At 43.5% G+C, this 13,855-nt stretch overlaps 1 long non-coding RNA gene across 1 annotated transcript; it reads left to right on the top strand.

Moving 5' to 3' along the window:
• The first annotated feature begins 4,827 nt into the window (after nucleotides 1-4,827).
• Nucleotides 4,828-9,083, top strand: LOC141539000 (uncharacterized). Its single transcript, XR_012481177.1, has 3 exons — nucleotides 4,828-5,332; nucleotides 5,766-5,918; nucleotides 8,489-9,083. It is a non-coding gene; the product is annotated as an uncharacterized LOC141539000 (long non-coding RNA).
• Nucleotides 9,084-13,855: the final 4,772 nt, after the last annotated feature.

Genomic DNA, 13,855 nt, shown 5'->3' with positions numbered 1-13,855 from the left:
GTTTTTAGCCCAACCAAAAAAGATGGCCCAAGAATGACCCCCCAGCTCTTGCCAAGGACTGCATAGAAAATGGGCTTAATTGAGCTCTGCCTCAGACTCCCCCTTCCCAACCAATAAAATCAGCCAGCTCAGTCCTCACTCTTCCTCCTCAATCATCTCTCTGTTCCCTGGGAGATGGGCAAGGGGCTGCCTCTCTGACATGATTGGCATTTTGGAATGAAGGAACAGAAAAGACTGAATTTCTAACTCTCTTCACCCTCCAGTAGGGCCATGAGGCAAAGGAAGGATGAAGAAGCCCTTGCCAGTTCCTTGCCCTTCTCTCATTCCCTGCCTGGGGTGCCCGGGGAGCGGTCACCAGGGTGCTGCTGCTGTTCCCGGAGGAGTGGCGGTGGGTCGAACTGCACCCCTGGTTGCCATGGCAGCAGGCAGGATTATACATTAGGACATTAACCCAGGGATGTGAAGCAGATTTAAAGGGACAGCACAGCCTGGAAACAATCCTGTAGACCCCCAAGGCTCCTTTTCCCTCCCCTCTCTCTTTCACTATAGCCTTGAGAGAAGGAAGAAGACTAGTATAGCAAATTGAGGTGGATGAATCCAGAATAGTAGTCACAGATATCAAGGACAAACCCACCCCATGTCACTCCCACATCCACCCCACCCATTACAAGAAAAAAAGCAAAAGCATGTTCCCAAGTTCTCTGGGATCAAATAAGAGAAGGAATCAGGGAAGGTTCCTCTGCAGGATATTTTGGAGAGGGGAATAGAGCAGAGCAGGGACCTTGCTCACTTTAACCCTTTGCAAGCTGCTGTCTGCCAAAAGCCCAACTGTCTTTAAATCAGACAAAAGAAGTAGCAAAGCTCATTGTAGTTTTCTACATAATCCAACAGAGCAGAGAAGGTAGGGTGGAGGAAAGTTAAATAAAGAAGCATCCCTCCCCCAGATAGACAGGCAGACCCTAGCTCCTCTGCAAACCTCCACCTCCCCCACCCCCAAAGTTGTTCTCTATCATTAATAAGCCTGCAGTGAAAAATACACTGGGGCAGCTAGGCAGTACAGTAAATAGAGCACTAGGTCTGGAGTCAGGAAAACCTAAGTTCAAGCACAGCTTCAGAGACTAGTTGTGTGATTCTGGATAAGTCACTTAACATACTCTGCCTCAGTTTCTCATCTGTAAAATGAGCTGGGGAGGGAAATGGTGAACCATTCTAGTATTTTTGCCAAGAAAATCCCAAATCGGGACACAAGGAGTCAAACATGATTGAAATGACTATCTTTGCATGTGTTTTGAAAATTAAAAAAAAAAATCATTATTTTAAAAAAAGGGGGAATAAAAAAGAAATGCTTGAACAACAACAAAGGTCCCTTCTGGCTCTAAATATCCAAAGGGGTGGGGCACACTATGGAGGGTAAAAGGCCATGAGTGCAAATTGTTGAGGGTGAGAGGGCATAGTAGAAAGGGTTCTGGGTATGGAGCCAGGAGATTTCAGTTAAAATTTCAGTACTCTTGCTATCTGTCTGACCTTGGGCAAGTATATAAACCACCCTGGGCCTCAGTTTACTCATTTGCAAAATGAGTTTAGATTAGATAACTTCTAAGGGCACAGCATCATTAGTCTAGGATTCCAGGTAAAGAAGGGTAGCACTAGTTTCAAGGCAGGGACCCAGAGGGAGGAGTTCGTATTCTTACCTCTTTACCCCTAAGCCAGGACCAATGGGCACAACTGGGAGTCCCTGCTTCTAAGTGCCATGTTCAAGGAACTCTAAAGAACTCCCTTATAGAAGGTGTTTGGAGAAGTGACAAGTTTCCCATCTCCCTCTTCTCTTGGCTCTACTGTTTTTCCTCCCCAACTTTCCCATACCCCTACTGGACACTATTGATTCACTAGGCAGAGACATAGGCCTCTGGCATGTCCACAACCCACCCTGGTCCTGCTACCCCACCCCCACTCTCTTCTCCCCATGCCATTAATGGATTTACTGGATGGTCCAGGATTACTGTCCCTAATCATCAGCTCAGGGGGATGGCTTTAATTAGCCCATAAGCAGCTTACAGAAGGTCCCTTAAAGGCACCAAGAAGGCAAAGGAATGTAGACATTGTGGAGCGGGCACAGAGGTTGGCACAGAGCAGAGAGGTACCCACATGGGTAGGGCAGTATGATCCCTGAGGCACAGGTTTATATAGCTCCATTCAGTGGCAGAGAGCCAGTACCAATCCTGGTGTGACACAGGGAAAAGGGCTGGCCTAAGAGCTGAGTCCAAGACAAGAGAATCTATATATAAAGCTGGGAATCAAAGAATCAGAGCTTGAAAGCCAAATGAGGTAGCCAGATGGTCCAGTGGAAATAGCACTAGACTTGCTAGTCAAGAAGACCTGAGTTGAAATTCTGCCTCAGATGCTTACTAGTATGACCTTGGCAAGTCATGTAGTTTTTCTCAGCCTGTTTCCCTGCCAGTAAAATAGAGATGCTAATAGCACCTGTCTTTCAGGGTCAAATAGATGAACTATATTAATTAATTCACTAACCTATAGTGCTAGCTATTCACAATCATACTTCACTCAGGCCAGTTAGCAATGAGGTAGGGGGAGAAGGAGGTAATTTCTTCATTTCTTATATTAAACACAGTAACCTTTGGCCCAGGGCCAACCTACTGGGTGAATGGGTAGAGAGGAGTGATGAAATGAATTCTTGAGTAGTGCCATTAAGGCAAATGGATTTCCTCTGTTCTAGCTTAACCTTCCTATTTAAGATTGTAAATTGCAAGGAAAGCAGCAGGTCTTATTCTTATTTGAGGACTGGTCTATGTGTCTGAGCAACTCATTTCCCTATTCAGAATCCTTCATACACACCACATCCTTTAGCCCAGGACTCAAATCTACAGCATGGACCCAAACTACTTCTTTAGCTTTCTTTCTTCTACATGAAACGTCCACGCTAAACAATCTCTTCACTCCCTCCCAAATATATCTTATGCTTTTCTACCTCTGAGTTTTGCCCACATTATTCTCTCTATCTAGAATGGCCTCTCTGCCACAATTCCCCCTAAAAAAAAAATCCTACCCATTAGATGAAAGCAGGGATTGGGTTTTACCTTTCTTTGTAGTTCCAGCTCTTAGCACACAGTACTTTGTACATGGTGGATGCTTAATAAATGCTCATAGACTAACCACCCAGATTTCAAGCCAGCCCCAAACCTCTCTTTCCTAATGCTTGTTTGTTGAATGTACTGAATTACTTGATGAATCTTTGCATGAATTTCTGCATAAAGGAATGGAATAAATGCTGAGTGAATGGATGGATGAGTCTACCTTTTCCTGAGGGGAAGAGAAACCAATGGCCTAAATCTCCCTAACACATCATCTGGGCAGCTAGGTGGCTGAGCCTGGAATCAGGAAGACCAGAGTTCAAATTTTGCCTCAGAAACTTCCTAGCTATGTGATCCTAGGCAAGACACTTGACCCTGTTTACCTCAATCTGTAAAATGGGCTGAAGAAGGAATAGCAAACCACTCTAATATCTTTGCCAAATAAGAGTTATGTCTGACTGAAATGACTGAACAATAATAACAACAATATGTGTTAGACTGGCTTTGGAAAAATTGTTGCCTTTCCTTGGTGCCACTTTTCAGAAGCACCTATATTCTGCCCAAGTAGTTGCATAGCTAACATTAGTTTCCAAATTATGGACACTGTTAGATGGAGGACCCTCTGAACCCTCTATGGCCTAAAACAGGGAGTCCTAACTTAAGGGACATCTTATCCCCTTACCAGACTCAGAGTTGGTAGCAGCAACTGGCATGATGAGAATAGCTGTGATTTTCAGGCAGCTCTCCTGTGGAGAGAAAGAAGACATCATGATAAAATGAGGGGATAGAGTAAAAAAGAGAAAAGTAGGGGAAAGAGAGAAAAAAGAAAAAGAGGGAAAAGGCATAGTCCATATTGGGTAGCTAGGATGCTTAGTGCCCATCAGTCCCCCATTTTGAAGTTCCACCCCAGTACCACAGAGAACAGCCCTTATGCAATAAGAGATGAAGACAAGAAGAATGCCTTAGACTGCCCCAGAAAAGAATCCCAAACCCCATCTGTGAAGAAAAGAAGGGAATGTGGTCAGGGAAGGGCATGAAGGGAGCCAATAGTGAACTAAGATTGAGCGTCAGCATGACAATATGGTACAAAGAAAACATTTCTAGATTTGGCTTCAGAGAACCTAAATTTGAGTCTTGCTTTTGCTACTTTCTACCTGTGTGACCTTGAACAAACTTCTGAGCCTCAGTTGTTTTCTCTTCTGTAAGATTGGACTGTTGTTTCTGGTTCTAAATCTATGATCCAAGTAAGATAAATGTTCCTGAAAGGGCAGCTGGGAGCAAACCTATTCCCTCCCACTCTCACAAAAGTAAACTCTTTTATCAGGGAGTGATCTTTGTCTATTCCTTACCCATGCCCTTTCCAGAATCTTAAAGCCCTCTATAAACTTTAACAGAAACAGAACAATACCACAAGAATAGCCAAAGCAGGTAGAGTCATAGTCATTTATGAAGGCTGAAGTTACCAGATTCCCTTTGATGCCCTCTCTGACTGGTACCCACAATCTAGGGCATGTGCTCCCCCTATGCGGAAGGATTTTTTTAAAAATCCAGCAGACTTGGGACAGGGGTAGAAAAGGGGAGTATTTCGGTATTCCCACGTCCCCTAGAACAGAAGGGAATAGGAATAGTAAACCCAGTGATCATCTTCCCTTCCCCCATCACAGCTCTAAGGGAGGGGTTGGACTGCCAGATAAAACTCTAATTCCCAGTTGTCATGGCTACAGGAGCCTGTAGCACATATAGCAAGGGTGAGGGAATGGGGGGGGGCAGGAGAGAGAAAAGCTCAGAAGCCTGTTGGCAGTGCCCACTGTGAGGCATGATGCCCAGTACGTTCTGTGTCCTGAAGAGGAGAGAAGAGATCTGCCTGAACTTTAATGCTCCCCCCAAAACAAATCTTTTCAGAGACTTATCACTCCAGCTTCTCCTCTTCCCCCATCCTCAACATCATAGGCCTCTCTGGGCAATGTAAGAAAATCAGGAGGGCTGAAAGCCCCTCCCTGCTCCAAGAAGCCCAAGAGTATGGTTGGAGAGAAGGTTCAGAGAAAGGAAGGATTCTCAAGCTAATACAGCCTGGGAATAATCTGGGGAGTCCACCTGGCAGATTCTAAGGCCGTGCCCCCCTCTGCAGTACAGTGGAGATAACCCTTGCTTCCTGATTTTACTTTCCCACTGGAATTTTCTTCACCTCTGAAATGCTGCAAGTTGGTGGTGCTTGACTGGAAATGGGCCAGCTCAATACAAAGGTAACTCCAGATGACTACTTCCCCAAAAGGGATGTGTACTAGGGGTGTGAAGGGGGTGGGAAAAGAGCCTTCTGGCTCATGAGCTGACATTATCCAGCCCATTCCCATCAAGTCCTGGATCACTTCTGGGAGGAAAGCAGTTTCCCACGATTTCAATTCTTCTCTTTCTTCCCTCCAGCCCTCCCCCCATCTCCCCCAGCTCAGTCCCAGTCCTCCCAAGGGAGTGGAATGAGAGCTGTGGTGAAGCAGAAACCCCAGTGCCTGTTCAGCCTGCCAGCCTGATCCTGTGCCAAAGTCTTAGATGTCTCCACAGCTGGGGAAATGCTTCCCATATTCTAGAAAGTCAGGCACAGGTGCTTTCTTCCACCTTCTCCCCATTCTATAGCCACACCTCTGAGCATGTACAACCCCCTCCTACCATCTTTATCGCCAGCACTTAGGCTTCGGACATTGGAAATCAACTGATTTGGGGATTCTAAAGCCCCAGGAAAGATGAGATGATATGGAATCTCAGAAGTCAACCCCAAATAATTCCCTGAGAATTCCAAGTAACGGAGACGAACAGCCCCCAGGCCCTCCATATTCGGTAAAGGACTCCGAGGCTACGGCGGTAACAATGGCGGTGTGGGGTAACACCTAATTCTTTTAAATCCCCAGATTGCTATTTACTGAATAGGAGGAGGGAACTTGGGAGGGGAGAGGGTACTCCGAGAAAAGAAAGGCCTAACTATCCACGCCCTCCCTTTCATGAATAACCGAGATAAAAGAGAAGCTGAACTGACTGAGATCACATGGGCTGAAGGCTAGGCTACCACTGTCAAAAGGACAGACTGGCCGCCAGGTCCCCAGTCCCAGTCCCCGCCCCCTCTTCTTCCCATTCCTACAGCTCCTTCAACCCCTTCAACCTCGAAACACTCCCGGCACTAGGACCTGGGAAGGGGGTGCGAGTGTTGTGCAAGATGAAAAGAAACAGCATCTTGAGTGCCTGAGGGAGAAGAACCGATGAGGTCACAGTGTAGTTCTCCTCCCCCGCCTCAGTTACCGTATCCCTTCAGCATCCCCCAATCCTGGGTCCCTCATCCTCCCTCCCATCTTCCCGGGTCATCCATTCCACGTAATTGAGAATACCCTCCCCTTCTCCCAGTTCAACTCCCAATAGAGCAATAAATCCCCCCCCCCCAACCCCAAAGGCACACAAGGCACACTGCCCCTTCGGTGTCGTCCTCACTGGAGGACACAAGGTACCAAAGGCACCCAAGAAGGTCTCTGTCCCTTGCCCTCCATTCTCCAGCAAGCTCTGCTCTTCCCCAAGCGTGGGAGATGGGGTGGACTCGGCGGGGAAGGGGGTCGGAGGACGAGGTAGAAGGGACAAAACGACCCTTATGTAACAATGTTCTGACAGTCCCGATCAGCATAGTAGTTACGGGGTACCCAGAGCCCCAGATGCCACTCAGATATCAGTTCCCCAACACTCGTGCCTCTTGACGTCACCTCCGAGTCTTTCACAAGGTGGATAGGAGAGGTCTCCAGGTGCCACCCCCTACGTCTCCATCCTTCTGGAGTCCTAAGCAAGGGAGGATCAACAGGAAGACGGCCAGACTGAGGGAGGAAGGCTCACATGGGATGTCAGCCCTTTCCTTATATTTCCCCTCCCCCTCAGGGAGCCCGCGGAAAAGGGTCTGGGGTAGAAGATTCCTCTGGGAGGGGCCAGATAGATGACTGGCGGTGGGCTGGCGGTATGGGGAGGGGGCGGCACAGACGGGGTGCCCACGTCCCCTGGACTAGAGTCTCATCTTGTGCATCTCAAAGATGCACTAGGACTAAAGAGAGGACACTGGCCCTAGGGCTCTGTGCAAGAGCTCTGGGCTAAGGAAGGGGCAGAGGGGAGGAGGACGCCTACCTGCGCCCCGGGGAGTCCTTAGCTCCCTGCAGCTCCGGTTCAGCCTCCGGTCTCAGCCGGTCTTCGAGCTTGTCAATCTCTCCTTGCTCTTAAAGCGGCAATGCTCTTCTAGAAGAAGAGAGGGGGCGCGCGCCGGCGGGGGTGGGGGCCTTCCGCAGGAATAATGGGCGGAGGGACTGAACCTAGGAGCCCGAGTGGTAAGAATGGGCGGGGCATGATCAGCGACTGGCTTCCCAGCTTTGAGAAAGGAGCTGAAAGGGGAGGAGGGGAAGGAGGCGGGTTGAGCCCCGAAACCTTCCCTTGGTATTTAGGGAATCTCTTAAAGGGGCGATGAGGAAAGAATTCAGACTCTTATACTCACTCACGCTCCTACCCAACTGTGGGGAGGAGGAGGGTACTTAAGTGCTACGGAAGAGGTTAAATAACCTCTCCCTCACCTTCTTTCTCCCGGCCTCGGTTTTCCCATGCTTCCCAAATAGAGGGATTGGGGATATTTGGTAAACACCCACTCACGCAAAAGAATCTAGACGACCATTGACTCCAACCCCTGTTTTGCAGATAAAGAAATTGAAGCATTATATAATTTTGTGACTTGACCAGGAGCTACTGAAGCAAAATTTGAACCCAAGTCTTCAGGGAGCTGAAAGTTCTGTTTTAACAGAACTCTGAGAGCTGAGGATATCAGAGTCCCATACTTTAAAAGTCGAAAGAGTTGGCCTTCTAAGAGGGATTAGCAGCAGAAATAAGAACTAAGGGGTAGAACTCCTCTCCTTAGTTGAGCAGGAAGAAAGGGCAAGAAGCCCTGGATTCCCAGGATATGGATTCAGATTTTAGCTCTGTTATTTTACTCACTAGGTAAACTGGGGAAATGGATCTTTTTCTGAGGCTGTCTCCTAAATTGTCAACTAGGAGAGAATCGTTGACCTCTAATTTAATCTTCGGTTGTAAGACCCCATAAATTGCCCCATAGGCCCCTCCGTACCCCGCCTCCGGACAAATACTCCAGGGATTTACAAAGAGTTAAACAACCTCGTGCTCGGTTCCCGGCTACTCTAAACTGGACGCATGCTCTGTCCTAGGGCGTACCGAGAGTGTGGAGCCTGATCTGGGTGTTCCATTCCATCTTCTGTCAGTACGAAACTTGGGAATTTCGGGCCCAATGGCTTTACCTCTTTGCCTATGGGTCTCGTCGCCACATAGTCCCCCTCCTTGCTAATAATCATCGGACACTTTTTAACCTCCTTTCTTACTCTCAGAACCAGAGGGCAGAAATGAACTGTTATCTGTAAGAATGCTTCGAGATCCCCAAGAAGACTGACTGCTGAGCCCGGGACGTAGAAACCACAGGAAATCACAGAATCTGCTTCGGAGCTGAAAGAGACATAGGCTAGACAGCCCAGACCCTTCGTTTTACAAATGAACAATCGGGCCCAGAGATATGAAGGGGCTTGCCCAAGGTCAAATGGGTGGTGTCAGAGGTGGCCCCCGAACCGGAGGTCCTCTGTCTGACCCTCCAGTCAATTTGCTTTCCATCGATTCATATCTCAGTCACAGGGACAGAAGCTAACGATTTGCCTTATCACGGGCTTACTGGACAGAGAGAGCGGTGCCTAACTTAGCGTCATAATTTCAAAAGCACTATTTAATGATTTCTTCTTCTTCTTCTCCACCTCCTTCATTTCCTTCTTTCTGCTCCTCTTCCTCCTTCCTCATCTTTTCTTCTTTCTCCTCCTTCTTTCTTTTTTTTTTCTTTTCTGAAAACCTCAGATGTCATTTCTTTTTCCCATTTCAGAAAAAAAAAATCTGTTTTGAGGGATCAATTTTAAATCAATAAATTATTATTTTAATGGATGTTAATGGAATTTTGGCTACTGTCTGTAATTGCCTACATTCTATACTAGCCTCTATCTCTTCCTAAGGGAATTCTTATGTACTCAGCATTTGGGTGTAAGTATGGGTCCCTTTCTAACACCTTTGCCTGGTTCAGAAGAACATTAGGTTGAAGGAGACAGAACTGATTGATGCTAGATACCCAAGTTTCCAGCCCAGCTAAAGAATTGCTCTCTTCTGGGCCCATTCTGGGTCATGGGGCAGAGACACCTGAGAGTTGTCTAATTAACTCTTTCCTCTCTGAGATATTCAGTTTGCCAGAATCTTCTACTAGAGACTGTATACAGAAAAAGCTGTGAATTTGGAATTATTTGGAGATCAAATCATAATCAAATTCCTACTCTGTGATATTGGGCAATATACTCAACATATCTGGGTTTGTTTCCTCATCTGCAAAATGTTGCAAAGAGGCTTAAAACAGATGACTTTTAATGTGACTTCTAGCTTCAGATATATAATCATAGGGGCTGACTACCTCTATTCTGGCTCAAAGTTTATAGTCAGCCTATCCCAATTGCCTGTGCCTAATCCTCTTTTCCTGGCTAAAGGCCTTTTAGATTTTTATATCTAGTGGGGAGAGCACAGGGAATAGGATTAGATTCTCCCCTCCTGGCCTCCAGTCTAGTAAAGCAACTATCACAATTTATAAGTCCAGTCTTTTCTTCCTCTAAAGATGAGATGAGAAGGGGGATAAAAGAGGGTGGAACTGAAATTTTCAAGTTTTAGACCTATCAGTTAATGCATCTGAGAAATTGCTGTTGCTCAGTTGTTTTCAGTTGTGATGGATTCTTTGTGACCCCAGGTTTTTTTTGTTTTTTGTTTTCTGTTTTTTTAGCAAAGATAGTGGATAGGGTTAAGTAACTTGCTTAGGGTCACACAGCTGGTAAGTGTCTGAGGCCAGATTTTAATTCAGGAAGATAAGTCTTTCTGACTCCAGGCCTGTTATTTTTATAGGCTGACCCAGCCCAGTTATCTGACTGATATCTTTGATGTATGGGACAAGTAGAGAATTATAAAATGAAATCCTTGCCTCATTTGACTTAAAAATTCTTTGATGGTTAGAGCTGAAGGTCTAGACCAAAAAAGGAAGGAAACGGGGTGACAGAGTCATAACCAGAGCATTTTAATGGGTGTCCCAAGATGCTCAGATTCATTCTTTCAGAAGCACAGAAACAACTAAGCTTAAAATTTAGAGTTGGGGGTTCTGTTTTTGCTGATGTATTTCTTTGAAATCAAGAACGCCTGTTTGGTATTCCCAAAGCAGACTGGTAACTACACAGTAATTTTTGGTCTTCTAAAAGCTGGATACAAAATATTTAAGTGATTTGATCATAAAGCCAATAGTAATATATCAGGAGAGTTTTGCCTTATCAATGCCAGCTCTCTATCCATCTCACTTCTCCCAGAGTCTAATTAACCCTAATAATGATAATATGATATTTTATAATTTGCAAAACATTCATATTATATACACACATATGTAAACACGCACATATATAGTAAGGATTAAATGAATATATAATATATACATGCGTATATATGTACATATACATAAATAGTAAGAACTTGCCCAGGGTCATGTCACCATAATATGTCAGAGACAGGATTTAAACTCTGATCTAAGCAAGAATTAGTTAAAACAGGAAAGTACTACACAAGATGACTAATATGGAAATATTTTATATAGTGGCACATGTATAATCTATATCTAATTGCTTGCTGGCTCAGATAGGAGAGGAAGGAAGGGAAGTATAAAATTTGGAATTGAAAATTTTAAATAAAAATGTTTAAAAATTGGAAAAAAATTAGAGAACTATTAATTAGCACTAACTTCCTCTCCTACCACCCTCACCCCCGCCCAAAAAAAAGCCCTTCCAATTAGTCTTGTTATATTTTTGGGGTCTCAACTTATGAAAATCTATATCCCAGGACCTCTGTCATCAAATCTAAGTAAATTCACCTTTAAAAGTTGATTTCAAGATACTATACTATGCTTCATCTTTTATGAAAGTTTACTTTGGCATAAAAAATGCTAGTTATGGCTCTGCCCACAGAGAAGTTATATAGCAAGTCAGTGGCAGAACCAAGATTAAGCTCTTTTCTCCTGACTTAGCTCAGGAATCATTTCACTGGAACAATCTAATTGTTAAGATCTGAGTAGGAATGGTGTCATTCTTTTTTCTTGTATCCCTGTCCCTAGACCTAGAACTTCATAAACACTTATTGATTGATAAGACACTTAATACATCGATAAGATACATAAAATCATTGAAACAATGGGACATTTGAAATAATTCAATTCAATAAGCATTTTAAAACATTGGTTAGGTGCTCTGTGTTAGGTAGATCTTGGAAATATAAGTATACCAAAAATAAAACCAAGCTTTCTCTTAAAGTGTTTACATTTTACTAAAGGAAACAACATATAAAGAGATATGAAAATACAAAGTAAGTGGGGGTTTTTTGGGGGGGTTTAGGGGAAGGAGGAAGAATATGGATTACTAACAAGGGGAATAATCAGGAAAGAGTGGATAACATTATACTAAGTCTTGAAGGGAGCTGGGGATTCCAAGAAGCCAAACTGAGAAAGCAGGTCAGGCATATGAGCAACAGCTTCAAAGGTAGTAAAGTAGATAAAATGCTAGGTTTGTAGTCAGGAAGAGTTCATCCATCCTCAGACATTTATTAGCTGGGTAACCATGCACAAATCACTTAACCCTATGTTTGCCTTAATCCTCTGGAGAAGAAAATGAGAAATCAGTCCAGTATTTTTACCAAATAAATATCAAGGACAGTAGGATCTACATGGTTAGACTATTGTGAAGATAAAATGAGATAATTTCTATAAAAGCATTTAGCAGAATTCCTGGTACATAGTAGGTATTTAATAAATACTTGAGGAAAACTTGAGTTTAAATTTGGTCATACTTAGACTCTGAACAAGTCATTTATCCTCTGTAAGCCTCAGTTTTCTCTGCTGTAAAATGGGGATAATAATAGTACCTATCTTCCAAGGTTATTGGGAGGGAAAAAATGAGATAATATTTGTAAAGCTCTTAACACAGTAGCACATAGTAGGCACTACACTAAGTAAACAACATATAAAGAATTATGAAAATACAAAATGTACAAAGTAAGTGGGGTTTTTTGGTTGGGGGAAGGAGGAAGAATATAGATCACTAAACAATATTCCTTTCCCTCCTTTCAAAAGGCTGTATAAATTGCTAGCTATTCTTATTTGTACTTTCTTTGTGTACGCTAAGGGTTCTACAGAAGTCACACAGTCCTGAAAGTAGGACACATGAGATATTAATCCAAAATGTCCATCAGGGGTCATTGACCTTTATTCTGCTAAAGGGAGGGAGTAAAAAAACAAACAAACAAACAAACAAACAAACAAACAACAACAACAAAAACAAAACAAAACCAGGAGTCCAAACCTCTCATCCCTTTTCCATTTTCTACCAAATCTCTCATCATCCAGCTGTCAAGAATAAGGGCGCTCTTCAGGCTGATTTCAGAAAAGCTTTCAAAGACTTACATGAACTGATACTGAGTGAAATCATAAGTACCAAGAGAATATTGTACACAGCAATAACAAGTTGATGATCAACTCAGCTCTTTTCAAGAATGAGGTGATTCAAGGAGATTCCAATAGACTTATGATAGAAATTGCCATCTGCATCCAGAGAGAACTATAGAGACCTGAATATGGATCAAAGCACTCTATTTTTACCTTTTATTTATTTATTTATTTTTTGCGGTGGTTGTTTGGTTTTTTTTGTTTTTTTTTTTTTTCTTTTGTGTGTATTTTTTCCCCCTTTTGATCTGATTTTTTTGTATAGCATGACAGATGTGGAAATATGTTTAGAAGAACTGCATATGTTTAATCCATATCAGATTGCTTGGGGAGGGGGAGAAATGGAAGGAAGGGAGAAAAATCTGGAACACAAATACAGAGGTGAATGTTGAAAACTATCTTTGTACAGATTTGAAAAAATATTATTTTAAAAAAGAATAAGAAGAAGGGGACTACCAGGAGGAAGGTAAGGAATTCATGATATAAACCTAGCGGTTGAAGCCAGTCAACAAACCTTTATTAAGCACTTAATACATCCTAGGTACGGTGCCAAGTACTAAAGATACAAAGAAAGGTTAAAAAAACATGCTACCTGCCTTCCAGTAGTTCATATTCTAATAAGAGAAAGAACCTTATGGGTTCTCTATTCTTTTCCTCCTATTTTACAGATAAGGAAATTGAGTCACAGAAAGAGGAAGGAACTTGTCCATGGTCACAGAAAGGAAGTGGCACAGCCTAGATTTAAACCCAGGACCTCTAATTTCAAATTCACTCTGACTTTGGCACTATTCCACTTACATACCACACATTCCTCTCAAATTAATCAGACCATCTTCTCCAAACTGATGAATCAGGTATCCTACCTTCAGTTATAAGACAAAACTGACCCCAAGTCTACTATTCGAACACTGCTTTCTCACTTGATGAGATATGGTGGATAGAAATAAGGGAATAGGTTCTGCATAAAACTGTGCTCATAGTAAAGGAATATCTTCTCCCCAGCACAGCACTCATCCTGTCTTTCAACTCCTGTTCTCAGCCTTCAATTAAAGAACACCATTCATTCCCCCCCCCCTTCATTTCTATAATGTATTCTTGACTTATTGGGCAGGGCCAATACTAAATGACCTTACAGGGTCTTGTGGGAAAGGAG

The sequence above is a fragment of the Sminthopsis crassicaudata genome, chromosome 4 (assembly GCF_048593235.1).
Source record: "Sminthopsis crassicaudata isolate SCR6 chromosome 4, ASM4859323v1, whole genome shotgun sequence".
NCBI classification, from domain to species: Eukaryota; Metazoa; Chordata; class Mammalia; order Dasyuromorphia; family Dasyuridae; genus Sminthopsis; species Sminthopsis crassicaudata.
Note: the sequence above shows the minus strand (reverse complement) of the source record. Positions and strands in the feature narration are given on the sequence as shown.